A 7874-nucleotide genomic window follows, 5' to 3' on the forward strand; every position below is an offset into this window, starting at 1 on the left:
TTTTAGGATAACACAGTAATTTTTGCTAATAAATATTAATTAGGAACTTATGATGTAAAAGGCACTACCCGCAACTGTAGGTGAGAAAAAGCACCATACCTTCCCTGAATGAAACTACCGAACAGGAAGAAACATGTATTTGTGCTAAATAAAAATTAAGGTACAGAGCAACATAACGACAAGAAAGAAATATATAATAAATCCTTCAACTCACAGTGACAGAGGAATATTGTAGTCTGGGTTGATTAAGGAAGACTTTGTATTGGAGGTAAGACACAGAAGGCATAGCACAAGAATGAGATAGGCAGAAAAATTAAATCGTAGGGCATTTTAGAAAGTTAGAAGCTGAAAGTGTGCATACAGCGGGCTGCGGAGAGGGTGAAATGATTGGCATGGAGCATGATCCCTTAGAAGACGTATTTGAGAGGTTTGGAGACAAACTGAAGCATCACTTTCTTCTTTCCTACATGCCTCGTCAATTCTTCCCTCTTTTGTCCTCATTTCCTTGCTCCTCCTACTAATAAGAGGCAGCAGACCTAAGGCTGCCACCCTGTCTTGGAGAATCTGCAATCCCTGAGCTCCGAAATGCTGAGATGACCTTTAAAGGCTGCAAGATGAGGAGCCCAGTGGAGGATTCCAGCAGGAGAAGAAAACCAAGCTTAACAGTGCTCAAATAGTGATTTGGGGCTTTAACATTTTTCTTTCCTTTTCTGTTAGAGCCATCAATTGCCTTCTACAGACATTGAATTCACTTACAAAGTTAGAACAGAGAAATAAAGTGGAATGCAATGATCAGGAAATTCCATTTGTTTTTTCTCCCTTTCATCATTTTGTTGAATGTGTGCAGAACTATATGAGGTTATTCATTTGTACCCAAGCAGGAATATAGGATTTGCCATATTGGATCAGTCCATTGGTCCATCAATGTTGTATTCTCATAGTCTCTGGCACCAGATGATACATGAAGCACCAGAGGAGAGCAAACACCCCCTTCCTCCCCCCACCACACACAAGGCAGAGAGTCAATTGTGCAATATATGGGGTGAAAGTCTTAGCTGCTCCGGCTGGGACTATATGAATGGAATATGGATTTCAAGATGTCTACACAGGGCAGATGCTGCATCAGTTGAGGACCAATTTAGGCAGTTCCTATCTTTCGAAATTGTGTCCCATGTCTTCCTACTCACTTTCAATTATAAGAACTATTATTTATCTCACAATAATAAATTGAAATAGTGGAATCAAACAGCCTCTATCCAGAAAGATGAAGACAACACTGTATAGTAACTGACACATGGCAGCTTTCTCTCCGGTGAAACCGTAAATGCAGTCAAAACTAGAATTTAACGTAATGCCTCAGAATCTGACCCCTCTTCCTTTGGAAATTATTAAAATGGGCTCACAGTTTTCTGCATAACAGTCTATTTGCTCATTCACACATCAGGAAGAGACTAGATTGTGTGAAAATCTATCCAGTGTGGAGGGTGCTATAAGGAAGGACTCCAAGGCTCAGTATAGCTGGGGAGTTGAGGTACGATGTGTAATCCCAATGCAAGTGAGAGCATGGTCTGTATCACTGGTGTGGCCAACTGAAATAGTACACGCATCCAGAAAAGAGAGGGACAAGTTCTTGATGACACAAGATGGAACAAGCACTGTCCTGATATTTTCTTCCCAAAGGAGAATCTGAACACCACATAAAATAATCAGACATTCCTCAGAATACAGTATTTGTGCAAAGTAAAACAAAAAATATATTGTTAGTTTTGCCAATAAATTATAGGTGGAGAATTTTGTGCAACTACAGATAAGTTTCCTGATCTGTATAATTTTGCAAATGTACTTCGAGTTTTCGGTAGGGATTTTCAACTTGAAGCCCCCCTGGCCTCCCCAGACCTGTTGATAGTGATTAGAATAACGATGGCAGAGCCAGCTATATAATCTCTGGTGCTCAGTACAAAGTGAAACTAGAGGGACCCCTGTTCAAAAAGCAGAGGAAAAAAGTACCCATTAAAGATACTAAAACATAAAACTTTTCCCTTTATTTCGTGGTCTCTTGTTTAACCTGTCATGGTGTGTTTTCTTTGCTATTTAATGTGATCCTAATTAGTGAAAAGTCAAATTTAAATTATTTGCATGACTTTTACTGTTCATTTTTATATTGCACAATGCCAGTTTTAAATGCACACATAAAGGCACTTATGTACAGAATCACCAAAATTGCACAAGTTACAATTTGAGCTCATATATCCATGTATATTTTGCTTTTACCAGAACAGGCAACCCTACACAAAATTAACTTAACTTTAAGCATTTCATTTTTGTTTTCTCCAGGAAACCACCTTTTTTTTTTTTTTAGAAGGGGCTTATGATGGGGTATGCTTGCAGTGCTCACAGACCCATATGAAATTATCACCTCTTTGGTGCAGTAGTGCTTTCCAGTTGGACATTCAGCTGCTGATTTGTCTGTTTGAGGAACTGAGTCTCCTCATTGTGCTGCTTCTCCTCCATCTGTCTTCTTCTCATTCTCCCTCTTCTTGGTGACCTCTCTCATGACCTTCTGCTCCTTCACTTGGCTCTCCAAACCTCTCTTTCCTGTTTCTAATTCTGCAATTGTCCTCCCCATGTCTGACTTCCCTGTTCGGGCAACAGTGCCTTCCTCGAGCCAAATGCCACACTGCTCTCATGTGAGGTCTGATAGGTGGTGATGGTCATATGGATCTAGTCCTGGACTTGCAGCAAAAGCAGTCCCCTCTCCACACAGTTGATGGTGACCTCCTAGATCCGCTCAGCAAAATACTGTGAGTACAGCTCTCTGCACACAGGGAAGATGCCAGTCTCCCTGGCCTGCTGCTATTGCAGATTCAGATTCAGCTGCTGCAGGGATGCACCACGATCCATTCCAGCATTGGTGGTGCTGGACACCTGCAGGATCTGTGACTGTGTGTCTTCCACCCATTCCTTGAGACAGGATGGCATTCAAGATTTCTTCTGCTCTCTTTGTAGGATCCAGAACACAGGAAGTTGAAAAAATCTTGATCTTTGGTGGCTGTGGGACTGCACCCAAGGGTCCAGGCTGCTGGAGGCTAATTTTCAGTGGCCCTGTTTTGGGGCTCCGTGTCTCCGGTTCCAGCTCACCAACACCAGGCATGTCATACTTGAGCAGAGTCTGCAGAAAGAATCATGGCAGCGAAGCATTTCACTTTTTGATATGCATACATTCTGTACCAATACACTCTACCTTCAACTTAATGATAAATAAGAAATAATTGAAAAGGAAAGAGCTATGGGTTTCCCTATCTATTTCTTTCCTTCTAAAGCATATTTTCAGTGTAAGTGGCTAGCTAATCTATAGGGAAGTAACTTGAGTAGGAGAGGATATAATAGAGATCCTGGAATGTTCATGATTCTTAGAGTGCAATTGTCTTCATTCCTCATTCAAAGCAAGTTCTGGTTCAAATGGAATGCATGGTCTCTTGGGGAAAATGTGGCCTTACTTAGTCATAGATGTAACACATTTACCATGTACTTTTGAGACTTACTGAACTCAAGTTCACTGTGAGTCCATCGGAATTCTGTGCTGCTGGTAACTTGTAAGTTTTAAATGCAAATGGTCTTCAAGTAATGTTGGTAATAATGCATATTTCAAGTGTCTACTCTGCTCACATGCCTGCCTCATTGCCTCACTAAACTTCACTTATAAAATACAAGTTCAGAGATAAAATTATAAAGAATTCAAGATGGTGATAAGAGAATTAAACCAAATACAAAACTCCTTTAAGACAGAGCTCTGTGCAAGTATACTGGCCCAAGCCCATGAAGCTGGCCTTAATAATTATACTAATAAAATCTCTAACATTTATTGTGCATGGCCATGTGGTAAAGCTATTTAGATCCCTTTAATTTTTACAACAGCTCTATTTGACATATGAGGAATTTGAGCTTTTGATATATTAAACAATGAGCTTTTAGGTCCTTAATACTCAAGGTATTGTTCTCTGGACCATCAATAACTGAAGTCTGTTTTTTGGGAATGCCAGATTCTGGGCCTCTTGCAGACCTGCTGAATCAGAACCTGCACTTTCAAGAGTGCTCCCAGTGATTTGTGTCCACATTAAAGTTTGACAAGCACTGTTGGAGTCACTTGATGACAAACAAAAGGGACCATACTATGTATCAAATCTTATCTGACTTCAGACCATAAACTTGAAGCCAATACCCTACTGTCTTATATAATCCAAATTTCTGATGATGGGCCCCAGTCATGTGTATTAAAAGACAAATCTAAATTCCGTGTGGACTATGATCTGCACCATTGGCAATAACCACTGGCCTGGAAACTTCTACCATGCCTTCCAGTTTTACAAACTATGGTAACTTTATAAATCATATTCTTACAGAACACAAAAATAATATTGAGGAATACAGAGGAAGAGATATATATTTCTGAGGTTAATGTAAAAGATTCCAAGAGAAGATAAGTTTTGAGCTGGGTTATTTAGCTTGGACAAGAGAAGTTGGAAAAGATACTTGCAAAAGACCTTTTCAAAATGTTCAGTGCTATGCTCAATGAGCACAGATCAGTTACTTTCTAACTTCATTGAGCTCTGTAAACCTCCAAAAAGGACAGACATCCCTTTTCCCCCTAAATAAAATCAGTCCATATATAGACACAAGAATTTTGCTAGGGGAACTTAATTCACCACAATTCAAATATATATTGTGCAAATAGATATTGGGTTGCATATATATTAAGTGCAGAACACTGTCTGGTGCCATAGAAAATAATAGAGATGCAAGACGCGGATCCATCATCAGCAAGCCTCTGTTCTAGCAGACGTTTAGTTATTTAACAAATACTCTATAATGCATAAGAGCTTTAGAGATATTAACTCATTTAATCCTCATAATATTCTTACAAAGAATGTACTCTTTTCACCATCCACGTCTTGTAAATAGGGAAACTAAGGCACAGAGAGGTCAAGTACCTGATGCAAATTCATATACTGGTGGGGACTGGATTTGAATGCAATCCATCTGGTTCCAGAATCAATGTTCTTAATTACTACCCTAGGGTGCTTCTAAGCCATATTCACCAATTATTTTATTATGGGACAAAATAAAACTACAAGAGCATGGTGGGGTGGGAAGAAGGACAGACTTGATAAAAAATTTTAACTAGATTGACAGAAAATCTGCTCTGGCAAGAATGCAGAGAGATACAAGGGACTAAAGAACAAACATATTTGTTTTTAAAACAAGTATAAAACTGTAATTTGAAAATAAAACATATTCTCTTGAAAAAAAATGCAAACCGTAGAAATGACCCTATTTTACTGGGGGATGTGTGGTATTTAATATTTATGTTTTTATAATTTACCACCACATAGAATGATTTTTTTTCATCAATTTCAATCGGTATGCCTTATTTTTAACTCCTGGTTCTTTATTAGAAGCTCTACTAAGTAGACCAAGTTAAAGAGATATTTAGTTCTCTAAAAATCATTTTAGAAGTTGTTCAGTCTAGAATGGCTAAAATTAACAAGTCGGGAAATGACAGATGTTGGCAAGGATGCATAGAAAAGGGAACACTCTCATACAGTTAGTTGGTGGGAATGCAAGCTGGCGCAGCCACTCTGGAAAACAGTATGGAAGGTCCTCAAAAACCTGAAAATAGAGCTATCCTATGACCCAGCAATTGCAGGATATAAATACAGTGATTTGAAGGGACACATGCACCTTAATGTTTATAGCAGCAATATCCACAGTAGGCAAACTATGGGAAGAGCTGAGATATCCATTGACAGATGAATGGCCATATATATATGGCATCTTCTTTATTCATACACACACACACACACACACACACACACACACACACACACACACACACTGGAATATTACTTGGCCATCAAGAAGAATGAAATCTTGCCATTTGCAACCACATGGATGGAACTAGAGAATATTATTCTAAGCGAAATAAGTCAATCAGAGAAAGACAATTATCATATTATCTCACTCATATGTGGAATTTAAGAAACAAAACAGAGGATCATAGGGGAAGGCAGGGAAAAATAAAACAAGACAAAATCAGAGAGGGAGATAAACCATAAGAGAATCTTAATCATAGGAAATAAACTGAGGGTGGCTAGAGGGGCGGGGTGGGGGGATGGGGTAACTGGGATGGGCATTAAGGAAGGTATGTGATGGAAAGAGCACTGGGTGTTATATGCAACTGATGAGTCACTGAACTCTAACTCTGAAACTAATAATATACTATAGGTTAATTAATTGAATTTAAATTAAAGCAAATTTTTAAAAAGTTGTTCTGTCTAGTCATGTGAATTATAAATACAAAGCTTTAAATCAATACAAAGAGTACATTTTATTGTCAGAACCTCAGGTACTGGGCATGTGACTCTGACTTCTTATGCTGATTTTCAAGGAAGGACCTAGATATGGTAAAGTATCTGTCAGTGTGACTTCCTTCACCTTGGAAGTACATGTAAACCTCACTGTTCTGCAGAAGAGTAAAATATAGACTAAGCAGATAGTGGAATAAAGACAAGGACACCATCTTGTTTCAGTTTGCCTTTCAGTAAATAGAATGGTCCTTGTTTACTGTCTGTTGTAGGTTGAATAGTGTACTAGAAAATTCATCTCTGTCTGAAACCCCAGTGTGACCTTATTTGGAAATAAGATCTTTGCAGATGTAATTAGTGAAGGCAAGGTCATACTGGATTAAAGTGGGTCCTAAATTCAATATGATTAGTGTTCTTACTAATGTGACAAACATGCATAGAGGAAACACCATGTTCTAACGTGTACTGATGGAACACGTGTGCAAACTTGGCACAGACACGTGGAGAAAACATCAGGTGAAGACAGAGGAGGCAGAGACTGGAGTGATGAATCTATAAACCAAAGAATGCTGAGGATTGAGAGCAACCCCAAGAAGCTGGGAGACAGGCGTGTTGAAAATCCTCCATTTCACCCCAAGAAGAAACAAACCACACTGACACCTTATTTCAAATGTCTAGCCTCCAGAAATGTGAGAGAATAAATTTCTCTTGTTTTAATTAAGCCATCCAGTTTGTGGTGTTTTGTCATGGCAATCCTAGGAAATTAAGAGACCATCTCTTAGTTGGTTACTATTGAGCACTGGTGATATCGCTGAATTTGTCCTTGCCTACAGTCCAAGGAAGGTATGTTTTATGAAGTCAGTAATTGATTTTATACTACTCAGCTTATTTCATATGGACAAATGTATTGTGCCTACTTATAATTTAAAAAAGACAAGTAAACAAAACGAGATTCTAAATAATGGGCTGATTGAACTATGGAGCCCAATGTTAAGAAAATATTTATGACAAAATCAAAATTATTCCACTGGGAACATGACTTATTTTATAAAAGTGGTTTGGAAGGGTATCATTTCATTGCATGGGTGGGCAAATTATAGGATTTTATAAAAAGCGCATTAGAGAGTTTGATCATAAATGAAATCTGAAAATGTTTGTAACTGCTTCTAGTTTGTTATTGTTATTATCTATTTTTCTATCCTGGTTAGCACAGAAATTCTCCAAATGTAAGTACTTGCATGCTTTTTTTCAGGAAGAATAGTATAAGAGCACAGGAGGAGGGCAGGTAGCTATGGAGGTTGTTGTCTATCCCTAAATTATGCAAGAAGTTATGCAAGAGGCTATGTGAATGCTTCAATAACCAAGATAGGACAGAGACAAAGGCTTTGGGGCTGGTGGCCCAGAAAGCAAGTGTGTGTATGCGTTGTGCACCTAACAAAGAACCCAAGATCTTGATATTTAAATTCCACTGGGATTCTCTCATATCCAGGTCACCAGAAAGCATGTTGCTTG

At 38.6% G+C, this 7874-nt stretch overlaps 1 pseudogene; it reads right to left on the bottom strand.

The window, feature by feature from the left end:
• Positions 1–2412: 2412 nt before the first annotated feature.
• On the bottom strand, positions 2413–3151 carry LOC111142414 (annotated as a pseudogene).
• Between the last annotated feature and the right edge of the window lie 4723 nt (positions 3152–7874).

This window comes from Enhydra lutris, unplaced genomic scaffold (genome assembly GCF_002288905.1).
Source record: "Enhydra lutris kenyoni isolate GAN:26980312 unplaced genomic scaffold, ASM228890v2 scaffoldscaffold8, whole genome shotgun sequence".
Lineage (NCBI taxonomy): Eukaryota > Metazoa > Chordata > Mammalia > Carnivora > Mustelidae > Enhydra > Enhydra lutris.